We start from the raw sequence: 14,892 nt of genomic DNA, 5'->3' as shown, positions 1-14,892 counted from the left end.
CATTGGCGCTACGCCACAGTTTGAATCCCACCACCATGGGAACCTGTTACTAAAATTTTTGGATCCCACCACTGCTTCTACCCCAGCTCTACTAAATATAGCTCGTACTTTAAATATATAGATTTTCTTTTCTAGCTACTACTAGAAGTGGTCCCTTCAAGTTCAAGCAAGGTTCTGACCTATGTGTGGAATGTGCTTTCTGGATATTTCCCTCTATTATGAGGTAAATGATGTCCCAAGTTTGGACTGTGAGCTGCAAGAATTTTCATTTTCCAGCATATGTAATATTGTTTTGTTGGCTGTATATGCTCCATTTCAGGTTTCAAGATAGCCTGCAGGCTGCAGGTATCTTAATCCTTTGGGATACTTCTTGGCATTATCATCACCCTTACACCTTTCTAAGTATATATTTACAGATTCCCTGTCAGACCTTTTCCAGTAATCAGAAAATCTTCGACTGTGTATATACATATATTTCAACTTTCTGGGTGACCTAGGTGTGCCTTAAACTTTTGAGGTTACCCCATGAATTCTTCATTTTGAGGGAGAGGCATACACAGTGGTGGGATCCAAAAATTTTAGTAACAGGTTCCCATGGTGGTGGGATTCAAACAGTGGCGTAGCGCCAATGGGGCTGGGTGGGGCACGACAGGGGCGTAGCTGTGCATTCCGGGGGCGAGGCATTAATAATTTCTCTGTTACTGTAAAAAAACTCTTACTGTAAAAAAAAAGTTCCTAATTTCCAGCTGGTATCTTTCTGTCCATAATTTAAACTCATTATAGCAAGTCCTATTGTCTACTGCCAACAGAAACAACTACTTATCCTCTAATTGACTGCCTGACAAATACTTAATACTTTCAAATACTTAATTTTGTTTCTAGAAATCAAAAGAAGGATTCTTTCCTTAATCAAGGAACTTTACCATATTTCTAAAACATGTTTTAAAACAGCCCAACAGGGAGAGTTATCCTGTTTTCTACCTTCACTAACCAGCCACATAGGAAACAACAGGACTTTATGATTTTTGCACCTAATGGAATTTCTAACGGAAAAGCAGACCCAATTAGTAACCCCCTCTCGGCACACACAAATAATTAGTAACCCACTCTCGGGAACTGGTGAGAACCTGCTGGATCCCACCTCTGGGTATACAAATATGTCACTTGCAGATATCTGTCCAGCAGTTGGGTGTCTTGAACTGAATATGTACAATATTGCCAGTCTACAATTCATCAAGGAGTTATGTATAACAATTTGATCAATCCAGCCATCTATATCAGATTGCTGTTTGTTAGAAAAATCAGCCTTCGTATTTTTTTCGGTGAATAAGAAGCATATGCAAATGCTTTGGGGAGGGGGGGGGGTAATTACTTTTTCTGTTTTCTCAGGTTTATCAGCAGGGCGCATATTTTTGCACTGATGCGTTGCTTGTAATTTTTCCCCCATGTGTGAATTTATATATGCTTCCTGCCTTAAGTCGTACAATATTGAGGTGAAAATAGAAATTGCTTTTGTACATTAAATCCCTACCTTAAATATAATGGAGACTTCTTAAATATAGCTGAGACTTCTGAATTAGTTAATTTAGCAGGCTTAAGCTGTTGAATGCATTCACATTCTCTCTTGTGAAGCAACCATCTCAAAAAAAACCCCTCATACATATATTTGGGGGTCTGTTTTGTCATGTCTTAGATCAGTGGTGGCGAACCTATGGCACTCCAGATGTTCATGGACTACAATTCCCATCAGCCCCTGCCAGTATGGCCAAAACATCTGGAGGTTTGCCACCATGGTCTTAGACTCAGTTGAGCAACAACATTCTTGCATCTTAGCCAGTGTGGTGTAAAGCTTAAAAGTATCAGACTTGGTCTTGGAGACCAAGATTCGAATCCCTACTTGTGCCATGAAAGCTTGCTGGGTGTCCTTGGGCCAGTCGCAATCTCTCAGCCCAACCTACCTAACTGGGTTGTTGTTGTAAGGATAAAATGGAGGCTTTGTTAACCTAGCTTATTAAAACTTTGAGATTTTACTGTTTGAAATATCTTTTGTTAATGTATTCTATGTATTTATTTACATAGTCCTTTTATTTTTATTATATGCCAATAAAGACTTTGTTGTTGTTGTTGATAAAATGCAGGAGAGGAGAATGATGTAAGTCACCTTGGGTTTCCATTGGGGAGAAAGACAGGGTAAAAATAAAGTGAAGATTTAAAAATAAATAAATAACATTTTTGTGAGGCTGGTTTCTTTTATTCTACAAACAGGCTAACTGAAGCACGGAGTTGATCGAGAATGCGTTGGCCAGTTGTTTATGTGATTTTGAGTTCCCATTTTGGGATCCAGCATCCCAAATTTCTTCATTGTGATCCACTGGTATTCTGAACTCACCCACTAAGAAATATTCATACTTCGTATTCATATTGATACTGGTGACCAAATGTGACACTTTCCTCCTGCTTTCACCGACAAAAAAATATACATACACTTGCTATGAACACAAGTTTAGCCTCATGGGGGCAACCAAAAAGATTATGCTTTATCTTTCCCCAGTCTCATACAGATAAAAAAGACTTTGCATCTATGTATTTGGAATAAAAGCTATGGAACAGTGAAACATTCTAGTACTACAATCTAATTTGAAGAGTATAAAAACCTACAAATACTGATAGATGAGTTTTCTATAGACTAATATTAGAAACCTTGGCTTATTTGCTTTCTTCTGAGCTTTTGCATCTATGTACTTATATACATAATTCACCATTATTCTGTTTAGGCATGGGCAGACACACCAGAGGTATCTTAAGGGGCTAACAGTACAATTACTTTAATAGTAACTGTTAACAGTACATTTTTAAAAGGCAAACTGCTGAAAACCACCTAGAGACCTTAATGTGGAATACTTATTGAGAAAGATACATCAGGACTCGTATATTTTCACTATTACATCTCTCTCCTGATTTAAGAACTATTAGTAGGATGGATTTAAATGGATGAATTGATTCACTGTCTATACATACAGCTAGTTTTAGGCTTCGGGTTTTTGTTACAATTTTTTGGAACAATTTATGACTGAATAAATTAAATAAAAATAATGTTAGGGTTAGGGTTAGGAGAAGGGAAGCGGGTCAGGATTGCCTTGGTGTTACGTTGAGATCTAAGGCACAGTCCGAAAATAGGGCTATGGTCAGTTTCACATTTCGGGGATTTGTTACAATTTTGGGAACAACTTATGACTGAATAAATTAAATGAAAATAATAAGTTAGGGTTAAGGCAAGGCCAGTGGCTCAGAATTACCTTGGTGTTATGTTGAGTACTAGGACGCAATCCGAGAAAAGGGCTATTGTCAGTTTCACTTTTCGGGGTTTTTTACAATTTTGGGAACAATTCCTGACTGAATAAATTAAATAAAAATAATAAGTTAGGGTGAAGGTTAAGGCAAGGGCAGCGGGTCAGGCTTGCCTTATCGTTACATTGAGTTCTAGGGCACAGTCCAAGAATAGAAGTATGGTCAGCTTTATGTTTCGGGTTTGTGTAATGCCGTTATAAGGCCGTTTTAACACCATTGTAATGCCGTTGTAGCACAGTTATAACGCCGTTATAATGACGTTATAATGCCATTATAACACCGTTCAAACACCGTTGTAACGCCTTTGTAATGCCATTATAAGGGTTAGGGTTAAGGCAGAGGTAGGGAACCTTTAACACTCAAAGAGCCATTTGGACCCGTTTTCCCCGGGAAAGAAAACACTTGGAGCCGCAAATAATTTTTGACATTTAAAATAAAGATAACACTGTATATATTGGGGTTTTTTACCTTTTACTCCGCTATTCTGAGAAGCGCATGGATGCGCCCGCCCTGCTGCCTGCAGGGCAGGCAAGGATTAAGCCGGCGGCTTGGCCTTGCCGGCCGCCGGGAAAGCGCCCGCCCTGCTCCAACGGGGCGGGCGAGAGGGGAAGCCGGGCAATTGGTGCGCCTGCTCTGCTGCCTGCAGGGCGGGCAAGGATGAAGTCAGCGGCTTGGCCTTGCCGGCCACCGAGAAAGCACCCGCCCAGCTCGAATGGGGCAGGCAAGAGGGGAAGCCGGGCACTTGGTGCGCCCGCCCTGCTGCCTGCAGGGCAGGCAAGGATGAAGCCAGCGGCTCGGCTTGCCAGCGGCTGGGAAAGCACCCGCCCCACTCGAACGGGGCAGGCGAGAGGGGAAGCCTGTGGCGCGGCTGGCCGCGGGCAATTGGTGCACTTGCCCTGCTGCCTGCAGGGCAGGCAAGGATGGTGCTGGCGGCTCGGCTTGTGGAGCAGCAGTACAAGGGCAGAACAGCCGCATGCGGCTCTCGAGCCGCAGGTTCCCTACCCCTGGGTTAAGGCAAGGGGAGCCCGTCAGGATTGCCTTGGTGTTACGTTGAGTACTAGGACGCAATCCAAGAATAGGGCTATTGTCAGTTTCACTTTTTGGGTTTTTTTACAATTTTGGGAACAATTCATGACTGAGTCAATTAAATAAAAATAATAAGTTAGGGTTAGGGTTAAGGCAAGGGCAGTGGGTCAGACTTGCCTTATTGTTACATTGAGTTCTAGGGCACAGTCCGAGAATAGGGCTATGGTTAGTTTTATGTTTCGGGTTTGTGTAACGCCGCTATAACGCCAGTTTAACGCCGTCGTAACACAGTTATACCGCTGTTACAACACCCTTTAAACTCCTTTGTAATGCCGTTGTAACGCCGTTAGAATGCCTTTGTAACGCCGTTATAAGGGTTAGGGTTAAGGCAAGGGGAGCCCGTCAGGATTGGCTTGGTGTTACGTTGAGTACTAGGATAAAATTCGAGAATAGGGCTATAGTCAGTTTCACTTTTCGGGTTTTTTTTACAATTTTGGGTACAATTCATGACTGAATCAATTAAATAAAAATAATAAGTTAGGGTTAGGGTTAAGGCAAGGGCAGTGGGTCAGACTTGCCTTATTGTTACATTGAGTTCTAGAGCGCCGTCTGAGAATAGGGCTATGGTCAGTTTTATGTTTTGGGGTTTTGTTACAATTTTGGGAACAATTTGTGTCTGAATAAATTAAATAAAAATAATAAATTAGAATTAGGGTTAGGGTTAAGGGAAGGGCAGGGGCTCACGTTTTCCTTAGTGTTATGTTGAATTCTGGGGCGCAGTCCAAGAATAGGGCTATGGTCAGTTTTAGGTTTTGGGGTTTTGTTATAATTTTGGGAACAATTTGTGTCTGAATAAATTAAATAAAATTAAAATGTTAGGGGTTAGGAGTCAGGCAAGTGTAAGGGTTAAGGCAAAACCCCAAAACCTGAAACTGACCCTAGCCCTATTCTCGGACTGTGCCCTAGAACTTAACGTAACACTAAGGCAAGCCCGAGCCACTGCCCATTCCTTTACCGTAACTCAAACCCTAACTTATTATTTTAATTTAATTTATTCAGTCACAAATTGTTCCTCCACTGGCCAACAAAGTAAAAACACTAAAAATTCCCTCTTGCCAAATAGAAATGAGCCCATATTTTTCTGCGCCCCCAATGGTGGGCGCCCGTGAGATTTGTCCCCTTATGTCCCCATTGTAGGTACACCTCTGGCCACACGGCTCAGTGGTAGAGCAACTGCTTGGCAGGCATAGGGTTTATAGGTTCTATTGCAGACATATCCAGTTAGAGGGAACAGAAAGTAGGTGATACTGAAAGACGCATAGCTGTTAACAGTCACTGGTAGCAAGGGTCTGATTCACTTTAAGGCATCTTCTTGTGTTTTTTTTGTCATTGTGGAAATTGTTTTTAATTATTTAAAGATATTTAGAATTGTACTGCCAGTTAGGGTTACACACTTTAATGTACTTCGAAGGGCATAACTCTGCTTAGGAGGATTGGTGGGAAAAGCCATCAATAGTTAACTTATGGAAACCTCAGAGGATTTTCAAAGCAAGAGACGGACAGAATTGTTTGCCATTGCCCGCCTCAAGCAACCTTGGGCTTACTTGTTGGTCTTCCATCCAATTATTAACTAGGGCCAACCCTGCTTAGTTTCCAAAATCTGACAAAATCAGTCTTGGCTAGACCATCCATGTCAGGGTGTACTCTGTAAATGCTGCAGAACAGACATATGTAATATGCTTTTTTAAAAAAGTCTGTCCCTTAATGAAGACATCACTAATGTTCTCATTTCTGATATTCTGGTATCAAGTGAACTTCTGGCAATGCTTACCAAAAAAAGTTTATGTGTGCCCTTCAGCAAGCAGTGAGAATATTTTGCTCGGACGAATTTCACCTTGTGAATTTAATTTGCAGTGCTTGAACAGTTCTGACTCAGTGCAAGGGGCTAGGGAATACTCTCTGGATCTCACCAGTCACATTCCCAATTATTCTTTCCCTCTTAGCTGTACTCTCTGTAAATGGCTAATGGGTACACAAGGGATTTCTGTGTTTTTTTAAAATTTCATTTGGTTGTGTGTCTGTTTCCAAATGAAATGAGAAATAATTAACAGATTTGTGTTTACAGAAAGATTTTTTCCATAAACATTATTGAAGGAATGGAGATGGCTGCTTTTTTTGTAAAGAGAATTTAAAATAAAAATAAGAACCTTGTTTCAGACTAGGGGTAGGGAACCTGCGGCTCTCCAGATGTTCAGGAACTACAATTCCCATCAGCCCCTACCAGCATGGCCAATTGGCCATGCTGACAAAGGCTGATGGGAATTGTAGTTCCTGAACATCTGGAGAGCCGCAGGTTCCCTACCCCTGTTTCAGACTATTCCGTTGCACAATAAGGGCCCTTTATGTAGGACTCGCGAATTGCCCACTGATACGACAGCAAACAAAAAAGATGGCAGTGATTGAAAACCATCAAAGGATATTGTAAACAAAGACAATAGAGGTTTGTATTATGGAACGTTTTCACAATCAGAATCAACTGGCTGTGTAGCCGTGGTCTGGTAGTTGTTGCTCCTAATATTTTGCCAGCAACTAAGGCTGGCATGTTCATAGGCACGTCACGGTAAGATGTGTTTCTCTCCATGACACAACAGTCACAATTCCTCTATGCTTTATTAGAAGATCTTCTGTGTTTGTTTAAACTGAAGGTTTCTGAAACCCATTGGACATTTTATATGAGATGCTGCTGCTTATTGTGATCTTCATTGATATGAGACTCATAATGGCTGTTTCTGCTTGGCCCAATTATACCAGATTACAATCTGTTATCTTACAATCCAGGTCTATTTTATCCCAGTTTCTCCTTTCGCATGGCTGCTCGTTTCTGTCTGTGAAGGAATTGAGTGAAGGTCGAGAGGAAATACTCTAGTTTGTTTCGCATGAATCCGGGTCATTTGTATTCACACTGCAAATGTATCTGCGCATTCGCAAACGTCCCCAGTGTCCCACATTCTGTTTGGCTGTTGTTTGGGGGGGGGCAGTTTGAATGAACGTCTCCGCCCTGTCTTTTGAATTTGAATAGCTGGTGCCCGCCTTTATACCTGCTCTGTGGTTTTCAGGTAAAAGGACGTTTTGCGAGCCGGGAGATTCTCTGTTGAACCTATTGAACATGGATCCAGATCCAGAGGTGGCACAGCTGCTGGGTGTTAAATTAATAAAACAAAATTTGGGAGGATGAAAGGCTGAGTCAACATTGAACTGGCTACCTGAAACCAACTTCCCTTGGGATCAAACTCAGGTTGTGCATACAGCTTTGACTGCAGTACTGTGGCTAACCATGGAACTCTCTTCCACTTGCTTACAGGGCTTTAAAAGGGATTAGGTAAATTACGGGAGCTAGTAACAACAATGGTTTAATGATACCTCCAGGTTCATAGGGGAACTAAATTTCCTGGAGCCACTGGGAAGGTCACTGTTAGAAGCAGGATGCTGAGTTACTTGGACTTATCTACCACAGTAGGCTGTTTATACATTGCCGTGTACCTTTGGACTAGGCCAGTCGTGGTAGTCACCATAGCACTAATTTAGGTAGTCACCATAGCACTATTTTAGCATCATTTTAAGAAATGACTCAAAGCAGCAGATCTAAAAGTCATTGTTATAATGAAAACTTGTCTGTCTCATTTATCTATAATGTCTTTGCCCCATCCTTTGCCCAAGGAGCCAGGGCTTCATTCCTTCTCCATTTTACTCTCCTAGTCAGAAGCTAGGCCAGTGACGGCGAACCTTTTCAAGACCGAGTGCCCAAATTGCAACCCAAAACCCACGTATTTATCGCAAAGTGCCAACACGGCAATTTAACCTGAATAGTGAGGTTTTAGTTTAGAAAAACCGGTTGGCTTCAAGGCATGCATTACTTGGGAGTAAGCTTGGTGGTAGTTGGTGGCTTTGCTTTGAAGCAACCATGCAACTCTTCCAACTGGTGAATCACGACCCTTGGAGGGTTAACTCAGAAGCAAGCCCCACTGCCAGCAACCGAGCTTACTCCCAGGTAAAGAAATGTGCTTTAGTTCTTCACATGAAAATCAGTGGGGTTTAACAGCTCTTAACAGGGTTACCTACACTGCTTCCTCAAAACTAGGTCTTAAGTTTAATGCTAATAATTGAGCCCAGCAGCCCAGGCCAACCTAGATGTGGGGGGGGGGACTGCGTGTGTGCCCACAGAAAGGGCTCTGAGTGCCACCCCTGGCACCCGTGCCATGGGTTCGCCATCACTGAGCTAAGCTAAGCTAGAGAGTGACTAGCCCAAAGGGATCCAGTGAATTTCATAGAAGCTGAGGATTTTCTACTTGAACACTCTAACTGGCTCTAAATTGTTTAGCATTTCAGGTTCCTAATCATACGATCAGGTTGCCTAGTGTGTTAAGACACACGACAAATGTGCTATAAGGAGCATTTCCTGTTCCAAAGGAGTTACACATTTGTCTTATCTGTTGTTGTTCTTTTACTGTTTCTCAGTCAGCACCCAAAGTGACTTTACTGCCAACAACTTAATTTCTGTAGCATTAACGTGAAGATGCTAATTTATTAATGTACCCTCATTGATTCCATTTAAACTCCACATATCTCCCCAATAGGTTCCCGGATAGGCTTACATTGTTTTCCACCCCTCCATTTTATTCTCACAACAACCCTGTGAGATAGGTTAGGCTGAGAGTGTGTGACCAGCCCAAAGTCACTCAGCAAGTTTCCATGCCAGAGAGGAGATTCAAACTTGAAGGGTCTCCCGGATCCTAGCCCAGCATTATAATCCTTACACTGTATTGATTTTTACAGGCATATCAGTTTCCAAGCAGGTATTGCTTCTTTCGTACCTTTGTACTACAGTGTAATTTGAATTACTGATTTCCATAAGCCTTCAAAATGGTAGCATGAGGACAGGGAGAGGAATGCAGAGGAAATGCTGGTGGACAAAAGAAACTTCACACAAAACCTCCAGTATGGGAGGTATGGACACCCTGTTGCCCATAAGAATGCCTCTGCATCTGCAGCACAGATAACAGGAAAACGGAGAACCTTTGCTATGTGGATGCAGCCCACAATGGGATAAGTTATATGATGAATAATTCAGTCCTAACCAGTCGAGAAAGAGTTTTTGCTGTACAATCGCACGGCCTCCTTTGCATGACACAGAGATTGTTGACAATTTCATATTGGCTTGAGCGTACTCCTTACGAGTGGAATCTTGACCACATTGTGGGGTTTCCACAATAGCTCAGCTAATGGGGGCCCCAGTGGTGACCAGTTTGTAGTATGCCCCTTCCTGAGCCATCAGTTCTTCATGAGTGCCCTTTTCAACAATCACTCCTTGAGACATGACAGCTATGATATCAGAATGTTGAATTGTAGACAAACGGTGGGCTATGACAATGCAGGTTCGGCCTTCTCTAGCTTTATCCAAGGCAGCTTGCACAGTCTGAGGACAAAGGACAATATTATAGAGTAAAGGTCTTGGTAGTTTCCCAGTGCTCACTGGCTTCTTTCCCAAAGCATCTCTTCTCCAAAGCAAAGAACCAAACCTGCCTTTCCTCTTCCTCAGTATCAAGCAGGTATTGATTCTTTCATACCTTTATACCATAGTGTAATTTAAATTACTGATTTTAATAAGCCTTCAAAATACCCTCTGGTAGCATGAGGGCAGGGAGGAAAACAGAAGGTGCTACAAAACAGCCTAGTAAAGCTAGCTCCATCATAGAAGGCTGCTTGTCTTAGAACTTCCCAACACTTTGCGCCTGGCGCCAGGCCCCATGGTAGCCATTTTGTGGTTGTACCTGGCAAGAATGGGTTCAATCTAGGGCCCTTTCCGCACGGGCCAAATACAGCGTCCCAGGGACAGCAAAAACGCCATCCCTGGGAGAGCGTTCACACAAGACGCATTGCTGCTTCGCAGCAGCACCGTCCTGGCTTTACCCGGGCGGCGTGAAGCAAGGTTTTCGAAAAACAGCGTGTTTCCACCAGTGTGGTGCGAACTGCACTGCCGGGAAGACGCTGCTTTCCCCATTGGCTCCACTCACCTTTTTGTGCAGCGTCCCTCTGGAGGGCTGCAGAGACCCACCCATTCTGTCCTCCGACCTCTGGAGGTCGCAGGGCAGCGTGGGCAGGTCCCTGCAGTCCTTCAGAGGGACGCTGCACAAGAAGGTGAGTGGAGGGGGACCACCGAGAGGCGGCTCCACGCAGAGCCACCTCTCCAGCTGCAGGGGAAGTCAGGGCCGCTCGCACGCTAGCGTGCGAATGGTCCCCGAGCCTTCACCGACATAAATTATGTTGGTGGAGGCTCGATTCCACGTGTGTGTAGAAATGGCGTAGGTGTGGAAAAGGATTTCTCTACCACTCTCTGCAATACTTTACTGATTGGTACATAAAAGTTGGAGGCTATGATAAAGCGAAGACAAAACTTTCCAGGCCCCATATGTACACAGAGCCAGCTTTGACCCAGTTCATAATTACCTTGAAGGTATGCTTGCTCCTGCACCTTGACCCCGCTCTCCAACCATTTCTGGCTCTGGGTCATATGAGATTAAGTTTGGAAGCTTCAGTGAAAGGCTTTGCCATGAAGTAAAGATTATGCACTCATTATGAAGGAAGGAACCAGACTACAAGGTAAACACTTCCAGTTGAGACTGTGTTATCTCAGAAGCATGTCTCAGATGCTGGCCTGCCCAAAAAGATTCCCTTCCCTTGTTACTTCTTTCACCCCCTAAACACTCACTGAGGAATCTGAAAGCACAGTGAAGTGGTCAAAGGCTGTCTCACAGAGTAGTAGCAGGCTCATGACACCCTCAGACTCCAGCTTGGTGTTTGTTTTTTTCCAGCTCAATATTCAAAACAATCCATGTCCAAATAGTAGAGCATATCTAAGGGTCTACCAGATAGGCCAAAGGCTCCAATGACTTTTTTTCAGGAGGAGGGGGGGTTGACTCCAGTTTACCCTAATGCACAGCTTTAGCTGAATGTCTGAACACAGCTGGCTGAGAAATAATTTTTAAGGGGTTGTGGTAACTCCAGATGAGTACCCATATTAGTCTGCAGCAAAATAAAACAGGAGTCCAGTTGTACCTTTAAAGATTAACAATGCAATCCTATGCAATTACTCCATCTCTACTGGGTTTTAGAATGCTGCTTTATTACACTGAATTAAGTTATGAATTTTAATTATTTATTAATTATTTACTGTGCACATTGTTTTTAGTTGTTGTTTTGTTGTACACCGCCCAGAGCCCTCCAGGTGTGGGCAGTCTATCAAATTTAATAATAATAATAATAATAATAATAATAATAATAATAATAATAATAATGGGGTGGGGGGGGGGGGGGGTGGGGGGGGGGGGGGGTGGGGGGGGGGGGGGGTGGGGGGGGGGGGGGGTGGGGGGGGGGGGGGGTGGGGGGGGGGGGGGGTGGGGGGGGGGGGGGGTGGGGGGGGGGGGGGGTGGGGGGGGGGGGGGGTGGGGGGGGGGGGGGGTGGGGGGGGGGGGGGGTGGGGGGGGGGGGGGGTGGGGGGGGGGGGGGGTGGGGGGGGGGGGGGGTGGGGGGGGGGGGGGGTGGGGGGGGGGGGGGGTGGGGGGGGGGGGGGGTGGGGGGGGGGGGGGGTGGGGGGGGGGGGGGGTGGGGGGGGGGGGGGGTGGGGGGGGGGGGGGGTGGGGGGGGGGGGGGGTGGGGGGGGGGGGGGGTGGGGGGGGGGGGGGGTGGGGGGGGGGGGGGGTGGGGGGGGGGGGGGGTGGGGGGGGGGGGGGGTGGGGGGGGGGGGGGGTGGGGGGGGGGGGGGGTGGGGGGGGGGGGGGGTGGGGGGGGGGGGGGGTGGGGGGGGGGGGGGGTGGGGGGGGGGGGGGGTGGGGGGGGGGGGGGGTGGGGGGGGGGGGGGGTGGGGGGGGGGGGGGGTGGGGGGGGGGGGGGGTGGGGGGGGGGGGGGGTGGGGGGGGGGGGGGGTGGGGGGGGGGGGGGGTGGGGGGGGGGGGGGGTGGGGGGGGGGGGGGGTGGGGGGGGGGGGGGGTGGGGGGGGGGGGGGGTGGGGGGGGGGGGGGGTGGGGGGGGGGGGGGGTGGGGGGGGGGGGGGGTGGGGGGGGGGGGGGGTGGGGGGGGGGGGGGGTGGGGGGGGGGGGGGGTGGGGGGGGGGGGGGGTGGGGGGGGGGGGGGGTGGGGGGGGGGGGGGGTGGGGGGGGGGGGGGGTGGGGGGGGGGGGGGGTGGGGGGGGGGGGGGGTGGGGGGGGGGGGGGGTGGGGGGGGGGGGGGGTGGGGGGGGGGGGGGGTGGGGGGGGGGGGGGGTGGGGGGGGGGGGGGGTGGGGGGGGGGGGGGGTGGGGGGGGGGGGGGGTGGGGGGGGGGGGGGGTGGGGGGGGGGGGGGGTGGGGGGGGGGGGGGGTGGGGGGGGGGGGGGGTGGGGGGGGGGGGGGGTGGGGGGGGGGGGGGGTGGGGGGGGGGGGGGGTGGGGGGGGGGGGGGGTGGGGGGGGGGGGGGGTGGGGGGGGGGGGGGGTGGGGGGGGGGGGGGGTGGGGGGGGGGGGGGGTGGGGGGGGGGGGGGGTGGGGGGGGGGGGGGGTGGGGGGGGGGGGGGGTGGGGGGGGGGGGGGGTGGGGGGGGGGGGGGGTGGGGGGGGGGGGGGGTGGGGGGGGGGGGGGGTGGGGGGGGGGGGGGGTGGGGGGGGGGGGGGGTGGGGGGGGGGGGGGGTGGGGGGGGGGGGGGGTGGGGGGGGGGGGGGGTGGGGGGGGGGGGGGGTGGGGGGGGGGGGGGGTGGGGGGGGGGGGGGGTGGGGGGGGGGGGGGGTGGGGGGGGGGGGGGGTGGGGGGGGGGGGGGGTGGGGGGGGGGGGGGGTGGGGGGGGGGGGGGGTGGGGGGGGGGGGGGGTGGGGGGGGGGGGGGGTGGGGGGGGGGGGGGGTGGGGGGGGGGGGGGGTGGGGGGGGGGGGGGGTGGGGGGGGGGGGGGGTGGGGGGGGGGGGGGGTGGGGGGGGGGGGGGGTGGGGGGGGGGGGGGGTGGGGGGGGGGGGGGGTGGGGGGGGGGGGGGGTGGGGGGGGGGGGGGGTGGGGGGGGGGGGGGGTGGGGGGGGGGGGGGGTGGGGGGGGGGGGGGGTGGGGGGGGGGGGGGGTGGGGGGGGGGGGGGGTGGGGGGGGGGGGGGGTGGGGGGGGGGGGGGGTGGGGGGGGGGGGGGGTGGGGGGGGGGGGGGGTGGGGGGGGGGGGGGGTGGGGGGGGGGGGGGGTGGGGGGGGGGGGGGGTGGGGGGGGGGGGGGGTGGGGGGGGGGGGGGGTGGGGGGGGGGGGGGGTGGGGGGGGGGGGGGGTGGGGGGGGGGGGGGGTGGGGGGGGGGGGGGGTGGGGGGGGGGGGGGGTGGGGGGGGGGGGGGGTGGGGGGGGGGGGGGGTGGGGGGGGGGGGGGGTGGGGGGGGGGGGGGGTGGGGGGGGGGGGGGGTGGGGGGGGGGGGGGGTGGGGGGGGGGGGGGGTGGGGGGGGGGGGGGGTGGGGGGGGGGGGGGGTGGGGGGGGGGGGGGGTGGGGGGGGGGGGGGGTGGGGGGGGGGGGGGGTGGGGGGGGGGGGGGGTGGGGGGGGGGGGGGGTGGGGGGGGGGGGGGGTGGGGGGGGGGGGGGGTGGGGGGGGGGGGGGGTGGGGGGGGGGGGGGGTGGGGGGGGGGGGGGGTGGGGGGGGGGGGGGGTGGGGGGGGGGGGGGGTGGGGGGGGGGGGGGGTGGGGGGGGGGGGGGGTGGGGGGGGGGGGGGGTGGGGGGGGGGGGGGGTGGGGGGGGGGGGGGGTGGGGGGGGGGGGGGGTGGGGGGGGGGGGGGGTGGGGGGGGGGGGGGGTGGGGGGGGGGGGGGGTGGGGGGGGGGGGGGGTGGGGGGGGGGGGGGGTGGGGGGGGGGGGGGGTGGGGGGGGGGGGGGGTGGGGGGGGGGGGGGGTGGGGGGGGGGGGGGGTGGGGGGGGGGGGGGGTGGGGGGGGGGGGGGGTGGGGGGGGGGGGGGGTGGGGGGGGGGGGGGGTGGGGGGGGGGGGGGGTGGGGGGGGGGGGGGGTGGGGGGGGGGGGGGGTGGGGGGGGGGGGGGGTGGGGGGGGGGGGGGGTGGGGGGGGGGGGGGGTGGGGGGGGGGGGGGGTGGGGGGGGGGGGGGGTGGGGGGGGGGGGGGGTGGGGGGGGGGGGGGGTGGGGGGGGGGGGGGGTGGGGGGGGGGGGGGGTGGGGGGGGGGGGGGGTGGGGGGGGGGGGGGGTGGGGGGGGGGGGGGGTGGGGGGGGGGGGGGGTGGGGGGGGGGGGGGGTGGGGGGGGGGGGGGGTGGGGGGGGGGGGGGGTGGGGGGGGGGGGGGGTGGGGGGGGGGGGGGGTGGGGGGGGGGGGGGGTGGGGGGGGGGGGGGGTGGGGGGGGGGGGGGGTGGGGGGGGGGGGGGGTGGGGGGGGGGGGGGGTGGGGGGGGGGGGGGGTGGGGGGGGGGGGGGGTGGGGGGGGGGGGGGGTGGGGGGGGGGGGGGGTGGGGGGGGGGGGGGGTGGGGGGGGG

This window comes from Sphaerodactylus townsendi, linkage group LG02 (genome assembly GCF_021028975.2).
Source record: "Sphaerodactylus townsendi isolate TG3544 linkage group LG02, MPM_Stown_v2.3, whole genome shotgun sequence".
Taxonomy (NCBI): domain Eukaryota; kingdom Metazoa; phylum Chordata; class Lepidosauria; order Squamata; family Sphaerodactylidae; genus Sphaerodactylus; species Sphaerodactylus townsendi.
This window is presented reverse-complemented; position numbering follows the sequence as displayed.